The sequence below is a fragment of the Aptenodytes forsteri genome, unplaced genomic scaffold (assembly GCF_000699145.1).
Source record: "Aptenodytes forsteri isolate BGI_AS27 unplaced genomic scaffold, ASM69914v1 Scaffold391, whole genome shotgun sequence".
NCBI lineage: Eukaryota > Metazoa > Chordata > Aves > Sphenisciformes > Spheniscidae > Aptenodytes > Aptenodytes forsteri.
In genome coordinates this window covers 276,196-285,959 of record NW_008795920.1, presented here as the reverse complement: position 1 = coordinate 285,959, position 9,764 = coordinate 276,196, and positions in this window count along the sequence as shown.

The following is a 9,764-nucleotide window of genomic DNA, read 5'->3' as shown; positions in this document are numbered from 1 at the left end:
ACAAGGGAGCCTGTTTGTCTCCGCCAGGCTGTCGTAGAGCAATCCACGACTTGGGGCTGCAGGGGTGCCCCCTTCCTCAGTGACTGGTTGAGAGCTGCTCTTGACCTCCCCATCCATGGGCATTGATAAAGGAGCTGTGTCACCAGCCAGTGGGGAACTGTTGTGTCGTCTGCTGGCTGCACTGATGGGTGTAGGTCTGGGGCTGCCTGCCATGGGTTGGAGCTTGCTCTATGGCTCGTTGACAAGGGGTGAAGGTGACACAGCAGCCCCTTGGTTGCGTGTGGTTTTCACATTGTGTGAGGATTGTTGCTGTCATGTCCCGGCTCATTTTCCATCCCCAGGGGGTGGTTGCATAAACAGGAAGAAGTTTTTGCTGTAGGTCTTTCTCAGTGGGCTGTAACAGAGGCTGTGGACCCTGCTCTGCCTTCAGCGGAGTGGAGAGGAGCGATGGCACTGTGCACAGCATCACGTGCGTGATGAGGCTTTATTGATGGTCTGGCCTTGTGGTGACAGTTGGGCTGTCCCAGTGCTGGGAGAGCAGGACACCTTCCCATCTCCCTGTTTTGGTGGGAAGGACTGATTTCATGGGTTGGGATTCAGAAATCTCTGGGAGTTTGCTGTTTCAACTGTCTGACTTCACACTAAAGTTTAAATACACGCGTGTGCTCATGTGTACAACTGCAAATTCGGGGGAGGGAGGGAAAACCCCAAAGTTTATTAGCAGCAAGCAGTGCAAAGCGGCCCTGATGCCGGGCTGGGAAATAAGCCCATCACAGTGGGGTGGGAAATGGATGGTTGCTTGCCAAAACATCTGCTCTCCTGCTCTGGTGAGGTGTGTTAACAGGGCTGGCTGTGCGCCATTCTCTGTGGGTCGCTGTGGATGCTGGCTCCAAAAGGCGACGAGCAGGTAGGCTCAGGACCGGCTCTCGGGTGGGCGCGTCGTGGCCTCGCAGCTGCTGCAGTGTTTCCCCTTTCTGCTTTGCTGGGCCATTGGCACGCTTCCCTGATGTTTCCTCACCTGCTGCTGTCCGCTTTTGTACCTGCTGTTCCTCTGGGTTTGCTGCCAAAGTCCTCTTGCGGCAGGTTGTCCCTAAGCCTTTTCCTGGGCAGGTTCTGCAGCCTCTGTCCGGTGGCCTGGCAGGAGGCAGGGCAGCTCTCCGCTGCCACGGCTGTTGCTGCAAAGCAAAGGTGCAGCACGTCTCTGGCTGCAGTGGAGGTGGGGAGAGAGCCTTCCTCTGTTCTGTCTGTGAAACCGATGGCAACTCTTCTTTCACATCCATTTCTGTGCACGCTGCCGGATGTGCACTAAGATCCTTTATCAAGAAAAAGGTGAGCAGCACTTTATCTTGTTTTTATGAAAAGTGTTAGCTTTTGAGGGCATGGGAGTATTCAGGGACAGGGCTGGGGAAGTAGCATGCTGGTAGAGATGGTCTTAACCTTATTTCAGGCTGCAGTGGCACAGGAGGAGGTGTTCTAGCCTGAGATGTGAGATGCGAAATGGAAGCGGTTGTTCCAAGCTGCTGGGTGAAAATTATCTATTTGTCTAGAAGCCTTTTTTTTTTTTTTTTTTTGCCACTGCCTGGCGACCGCGAAGCAGGCTGCGAGCTCTGGAGATGGGGAGGGAAGGAGGTGGAAGGGGAACTTGCTTTACTCGGAAACCTGACATCTGAACGCAATGCTTTCCTGCCTTGTTCCTGGAGCGTGGCCCAGCACAGGTAGTGTCACAACCAGGCTGATGATCTGGGTTGTGGTGGCAGTGAATTTGTGTGTTCGTGACAAATGTAGGATCATCCCTTTCACAGAAGGGCTTTGCAGGTGCCTGGTCCCACCGCTGCCGCCTGCCTCTTGCTGCTGAACCAGCATTGTTACCTGAAGTGAAACCTGCTCTCGAAACTTGTGTGGTGCTGGGGGAAGGATGGAGAGGGCACAGCGATGCCTGTTACAGACGTGCTTGTGCATCTCCCGTTCTGCATCTGCAGGCACTGCTCAACTTTCACAAGTCAGTCACACTTCAGCTGGATCCGCACGGTGCTGTGGGCCCGGCAGTCGCTTGGAGCACGTCTGGATCTGTGTTGGGCCTCCCTTTCCATGTCTCGTGCCAGGGCAGTACAAGGGTGGCTGAGTTGGCAAGGTGTTTTTTCCCCACAGCTGAAGCAGAAATGGTTAAAAAGGGCCTGTGTCCGGTGGCAGAGGTTGAAATACGGAATAGGGCTGTCCCTGAAGATGTTTTGGGCTCTGGCTCTGTAGTTGTCTTCCAGAGGTCAGTGCTCAGTAGCTGTTTGAGCAGTAGCTCTCCTTGGGCTTCTCCATTTCCCAGGGCACAAATGTGTCTCGGTGATTTGGGATACAGACAATCCTTTGGATACCTGCTTGCAGAGAGAGCCTATTTTACGCGGAGTTGCCAGGCATGAAAGCAAACCTCAGGTTTTGCAGTAGGTGAGCATTAGGGACTTGACCTTTCCCAGTGTGTCAGTCAGATCTGGCTGGATTGTTCTGCTCTGAAGCTTCTTGGGGTCGATGTTGGCTGTACAGCTGAGTCTTGGGCTTTTTGCTCTGGGCATGAGTGGAGTAAATAGCAGTATCGGGTCTTGACTGTAGAAACGAAACCTTTGCAGGCTCTCTCCCAAGATGAGCGTGCTTGTGATAATGAAATTGGTGCAAGAACTGGGCAGGACGGGACTGGTTGGAAAAGAAGCAGGTTCTGCTCTTACGTCAACCTTGGTAAATGTGTGGAGGGGAGAGCAGGAGAAGGGGAAGGCGCGGGACTGGTAAACAGGTTTTTGCTGGCCAACTGCTGTGGACTTTTGGAAGGCAGCTGGTTCCTTTGCAGCTCTGCCTTGTAGCAGCGGCATGGATTTAATTAGTATCCGGTGTCTAACTGGAGCTTGCTGCGTTGAGGATGTATTGTCTGGTTTAAATAGAAAACCCACTGGCAGAGCCGCAAAACCCGGCACATGCGAGGAGCTTGACGGCTGAGACCACTTGTTCAAGTAAGTGACTCTGCGTATGAAATGCCTTATTGAATCCAGCTCTTGCGGTGCCGAGCGGGGGCTTGAAAGGCATCGTCAGCGTCTTGGCTGGGGTGCCTGCGTGTGTCCCGCGGAAACCGCTGGAGCATATGGGCTGTGGGAAGGGCTGAAGAACTGGGAGTTGGACTCTGACTACTGTCCTTTTAAGGTCTCCCAGCCAGAGACTCGGCTTTGTCTGTAATGAACTTCCTTTCTTCCAGTACTACTAACTCTACATTAGTAAAACCGAAACCACTTCAACATCCTAGTCGGCTTTTTTTTATGCGCTGAACTGTTAAGATGTGATAGATTCTGCAGAATTACAGTCTTGAGTCATTTACATCACGTAGGGGCAGAAGGTGAGCCTGTGTCTCTTCTGTTGTTCAGAACCAGGTTTATTGCTCTGGTTACCGATCCGTTAACCTACGGTGTCCCTCTTAGGGTAATAGCAAAGCAAGTTGCAGTTTCTCAGACAGAAATTGCTCCATCTGTGAGCAGGAACACCAAAGCGATGCTAGTATGAGCAGTGGGGCAGCGGGCTGGAGCTGCAGTTGGGTCATTTGCTGATCTTCCCATCTTCCAGCTGTGTACCAGAACCTCTCCTGGCCCAGCAGCCACGAGGACGGCTGTTGCTGGTCTTGGAGAAGGGATACTGGAGTAGAGAGCAGGTAGAAGATGCTGGTAACATCCCAGAGGCATGACGGCAGGGCTGGATGGGAAGGTGGGCAGGTATCTCTTGCTACCTGACTCCCTCCCCTCCCGCAACCAGGGGTTTTGCATTCCAGCACCCCACAGTAGTTTGGCGTTGCTGCTGTTTCCGTGCGGTGTGGATCCGGCACAGGGACCATGGGAATGGCTCGTGAGATGGACGTGGCTGGGAGGTGGCTGCCCTGGGGCTTAGCTGGGCACAATCGCATGTCACACAAGGGGTAAATCAAGGCCCATAGTACAGACCCCTTTTGTGGGGTCTGTAAAGTCAACCAAAAAGCTGTTTCCCTTCAAGTCTCTCTAATAAAGCTTCAGTGTGTTTTCTGGTAGATTTTATGAATTCTGTAGCTGGAAGTTTAAATTTGTGGCTGATGAGCCCAAGAAGGTGAATAGGCACTTGGTTCTCGGATGGATTTGTCTGACTTGTGCTGTGTTTGATCTTTTCCAGTCTAGTTTTCAGATCTGGTCTTATTTTAGCGTGCGTATATTTACTATTATTATTTTTCCTAGAGAAGTATTTTTAGCTTCTTGCTTGGTTCCTGTGCTGCTGCTGAAATTTCCATTGTGGTATTTCTGGCTCCTTGGTAAAGCATAGTTAATATTTTCCATCCAGGTGTAACTGCTTTGGACGGGGATCCAACGAAAAGAGTGAAATTCTGCATTCGGCTGGGAGCAAATTGCATAGCAGCTCGCAGCAGTGGAGAGATGCTTCGTGAAGTTTTCTTTGTGGCTGCTTTTACTGAGAGATTTAGGAGTTGCCCTAGAAGAGCTGTTGACTCTGCGAGCTTGTTTGTGTTCAAAACCATTGAGGATCTGGGTTGTTCTGAATTTGAACTGTCCAAAGCACATTGATTTCCATTTCTGCTTATGCAAGCAGGGAGCAAACACGCATCAAAACGGTCCCACTCCTGTTGGTTAGAGGGGCCTGTTTCCTTGTTAGATATTTTTGGGTGCAAAATAATTACTGCTGAACTGCTGCCAGAAAGCTGACTCCTAGTAAAGCTGACGCTATACACACGCAGCCTTGCCTGCCTGCCCACCCGCTGCCGGGCGGGGAGTTTTCCTCGTCCACGCTGAGCTGTGGCGCGAGCAGTCGAGACTTCAGGATGAAGTCATCCAGCTCTGTACCCTTCTGCCAGTCCAGGGGTGTTCTCCGGCGCGTGGCTTGTACGGCTCTTCCGTGTTCCTCTCGAAAAGGAGGCAATTGTTTTAAAATCACGACAGCGTAGGGAATTCACACCTTCCTGTGAGTTCCTATCAGCTCTTCAGAGTGTTGCCTTCTGGGCTCCACTGGAAAATGAAAACACTGCTACTGGTGGTTTTCCCCCTTTTTTACTACTTATTTAATTTCGTTATGTTTAGAGAACACTTCAGTTTTGCTCCCAGTCTCTTTTGTGGCTGTTGCCATGCCGGAGTTGGGTCAGGGGGACGCTGTGCACGCTCTGGGTTCGTGAGCACATACAGCTCCTTGGGCAGCAAGAGTCTGGGATGGTTGGGCCGTCCCAGCACTAACTGCACCGTTAGCGGTGCTGGAGTTTGAGGAACAGCTGAGATTTTGCTTTTAAAGCAGGCTGATGGTTTTGAATGGTATCTAAAGATCTCAATGAAATCACGCGTGAGTCATTACTGGTTTTGTGTTGTGAGAACTTGGTGTAGCCGAGCGTTGGTGAGGCCTCTGAGCTGTGAAGCGGGACTCCTGTTCAGTAGAAGCAGTTCTCTGCTGCAGTGTTGAAACTGCTCTTCTCATCATTACGGAGGGAATAATGTGGCACGAACCTATTTGAATTTTCAATTATTTTTTTTTTTATAGTAATCCATTAAAAAGCCATGTTTGTGTTTGGAAGCTGGGAGAAAATAAGTTTGAAGGGATTTGGAGCTTGATCTGTTGTAGGTTAAGAGCTGACCAGAGTACACAGTGTCCAAAAATCTCCTGGGGAAGGGAATAACCAGTAACAAGAGAACACTTCTAATTTAGAGAAAAGCTTAATAGACATGATAGCTGGAAGAGGAAGCCAGAAAGAAAAATTCATCATCTTCACAGCACAGCTCAACTCGGGGGAGAAAAACAAATGCTTTTTTTTTTTTTTTTTTTAATCCTGGTGTTTTTGTGGCTCGGATGTTTTTTTGGACATGGCTGAGAGCCATGGAGGGATACCAGGGTAAAATGCTAAGGTGCTCAGGCTGGTTGATGGTCTGTGCTGGGAGCAGTACAGCTACACATGGTAAATGCTTTAATCTCTAACAGAGGCTCAGTGTGTTCCTCCTCTGTCGCTTTGTTTGCTATAAGTCATTTTTTTTTTGTTCTGTGTTAACTATACAGCTGGAGGTGATGGTATGTCTGATTATTTGCTCTGTTAGTGGTTGTTTGTTTTGGGTTTTTGGTTTTTTTTTAAATTACAGTGCCAAGAGCAGTGTTAGCTCTGTCTGACCCCTCTGCTGCGCACAGCCGTCAGGAGCGGTGCAGGGAGGGCAAGAGCCTGGCCGTGGGGCGCAGCGAGTGGCAGGGGCAGGAGGGGACTGGCGAGGCCGAAGGTGCTGGGAGCGCCCTGCGCCTGCTGCTCAGGGGGCTGAGCTGGGCTAAAGCGTGCGGGTGGACTCCTCCCTCCTCACGGACACACCGTGTTCTCAGTAAAGAGCTGGGAAGCCAGGAAGGGAGGGGAGGTTTGGAACAAGGATGCTCGGATCATGTTGGATTAAAAGCTTTGCTGCCACAATTTAGGGTTTTTGTGGGTTTTTTGGGCTGTTTTTTTTTCCCCTGAACACTAGAAGAAATTCTGGTAGAAACATTAGCCTTGGCTTTATTCTTTTTTTTTTTTTTCTTTTCAAGAAACAACCTGGATGGAAAAAAAACCCATATTTTGGACAAACTGCCCTTGCAAATTTCCTAACTGTAAACATTGTGGGGCCAAAAGTGAAACCATGCTGCGGTGTCTCTGTTCGCTGGAGGGGGAGACCAGCCGGAACCGTTCCCGTGTCGAAGGGGAAACTGCGTTTCACCTGGTACAGTGACCATGGTGATAGGACTGTGTCTGCTGTGTAATCGATGACTCAGTCTGATAACACTGTACAGACGTGAACCAGTGTCCATGTTTGTGCGATGAGGGATGTAACGGCTTGTAAGGAAGCAGTCGGGGAGATGGGCTGTAGGGCTTCAGATGAGGGCTGCTCTTTAGGACGAACAGGCTGGTGGGCTTGACCCATGATCCATGAGGATCCAAAAAGTAGATTTTTGACCATTGGATATTCCCCACTCTTTAGGACGAACAGGCTGGTGGGCTTGACATGAGGATCCAAAAAGTAGGTTTTTGACCATTGGATATTCCCCACCGGTGGGCTGATGACCTCGCGTGTGGGCAGCAGGAGTGCAGGTACAGTGGGTGGATTTCACAGGATTGTTGCTGTTTTATTCTTTTTTTTTTTTTTCTTTTCAAGAAACAACCTGGATGGAAAAAAAACCCATATTTTGGACAAACTGCCCTTGCAAATTTCCTAACTGTAAACATTGTGGGGCCAAAAGTGAAACCATGCTGCGGTGTCTCTGTTCGCTGGAGGGGGAGACCAGCCGGAACCGTTCCCGTGTCGAAGGGGAAACTGCGTTTCACCTGGTACAGTGACCATGGTGATAGGACTGTGTCTGCTGTGTAATCGATGACTCAGTCTGATAACACTGTACAGACGTGAACCAGTGTCCATGTTTGTGCGATGAGGGATGTAACGGCTTGTAAGGAAGCAGTCGGGGAGATGGGCTGTAGGGCTTCAGATGAGGGCTGCTCTTTAGGACGAACAGGCTGGTGGGCTTGACCCATGATCCATGAGGATCCAAAAAGTAGATTTTTGACCATTGGATATTCCCCACTGGTGGGCTGATGACCTCGCGTGTGGGCAGCAGGAGTGCAGGTACAGTGGGTGGATTTCACAGGATGGTGTTGCTGTTTGGTAAGGGAGTTTCTTCAGTCCGTTACTGGGTGCTTGTCTCTTCCCTGAAGAATGCCCTGGAGGAGGCATGGGGAAGGTTGCTGAGCTGTCAGCACTGTTCAAAAGCTGAGAAAGAGCCAAGCCATCTCCCTGGAGACCTCAAATGAACAAGGCAGATGCAGGGGAGTTGTTATCCCAGTGTAATGGCCGGGATGTGAAGGGCCAGGAAGTCAGTACATGCCCAAATCACCAGGGAGGCGGTGGCAGAGCCGAGAGCTCTTGAATTCCAGCCCTGAACCTGAGCTACAAGGCTCCCCCACCTCTCGAAACGCACTGCGTGTTATGCCTGGGTTCCCCGGTGGCTCTGCATCAGCAGTTAAGTAACAAATTATTTAACAAGAGCTTCCTGTTGTGCTGACACCAACATGAATGCACAAAGGAGGAAACGGAGTAAACAGAGCTGGGCTGGCTCCCACCTCGCTGTAAGCTGGGTAAAGTGTTGGAGATTGTGAGGAGGCCTGAACACCATCTCTGCTTAACCCGACCCTGCTGGGGTCGGGGGGTGATGTTCTTGTGGCTGCGATCAACAGAAACTGCGCAAGCATCGTGCATTGCTGGGAAAGCGGCTGCTTTCAGGAGGTCCTGATTTTTAAGGGATTCCCCAGGACAGATGAAGGCCCCTTCACCCCTGCCCTGCTGCTCTGATCCTCCTCAGGGGCTGTCCCCTGCAAGATGCAGCTGGTCCTCTGTCCTGATGGGGTTGGCACAACTCTCCTGTGCAGTGGCAGGTGAGATGCTCACATCCAGAACTCCCTTCTCCGCCAGGTGCCTCGAGTTCCTCGGTCAAAGCACTCAATCCCCTCTTTTCTTGAGGGATTGGGAGGAAATTGGGCCAGAACAAGCCAATCTGCCTTTGCCATAAGGAATATTCTGCTGCCACGGTAGGTTTGCTTGGCTCTCCCGTGACTGGAGCTGTAGCTGGTGGAGGCACAAGGTGGAGCGAGCTCAGGGTGCTGCGCAGCCCCGCTGCCTCTGCAGCCCATGGAGGAAGCTCCCCTGGGTGGGGGTCAGGACGGGTTTTCTCTAAGCAGCAATGTTTCTCTCTTCCTCCTGGGGAAGCAGCTGATGCAGCTGGGGACAGCCCACCCCGCAAACCTGCATCTGAGCTTCTTTAGCACGTTTGCTGTGGGAAGGAGCTGATGGCGAACTGCTGTGTCCAGCTAGGAGGAGAGGTGCATGTCCAGGGGCGGAGGAAGCTCAGGAGATCCCTGTGGAGCATGTTGCATCACCTGAGCCCGGCAGCACAAGGCAGGGAGAGGAGCTTACGCTTCCAGCTTACGACTTTCCTGTTGCCCAAGCAAGTCCAAGTCTTGGAAGGACTCTCCATTTAAAAAAAAAAAAAACAAACAAAAAAATCCTCTTACCAATTGTCTTGTTTCCTCAAAAATCCACCCAGTGTGGATTTTTCTCATAAATGTTGAGACTTGAGTTGCAGGGAGTTTGGCAGCACGCTCTGGAGCACGATGCCACTTCTCCAAGGTAGAAGCAGGAGCGGGCTTAAGCGGTGTCTGACATGGCTGTCTCAAACCGGGCTTTCTGGCACTGGTGTGTGTGTGCACAGAGAGAAGGGGAAGGAAAGCAGCGTGGGGAGCGGGTTCCTGGTACTGCTGCGGGGCTGGGAGTGAGTCACTCCCCCAGCTTTTCAGCTCTGTGTCGGTTGTGGAAGGGAGGAGTTTTGAGCCCATGAGGTTAAATTGGTGCCGAAGGTGTGTGAACGTTCCCACCTCAGTGTAAAGGTGGCTTAGTTCCAGTTTGCTTGTATTTTGTTCTTAAACATCAATTAAATAACAGTGGGTCAAGCTGGGTCTTTACACATGGGTATGTGCTTGCTGTCGCTCCAGTACAGGTTGTCTGGTTGTACTGGTCACGTTGGCTGTCCCACAAGAGATGCTAGCATTGGGCTTGGACAAATATCATAGAATCATAGAATAGTTTGAGTTGGAAGGGACCTCTAAAGGCCATCTAGTCCAACCCCCCTGCCGTGGGCAGGGACATCTTCAACTAGATCAGGTTGCTCAGAGCCCCGTCCAACCTGACCTGGAATGGTTCCAGGGATGGGGCATCCACCACCTC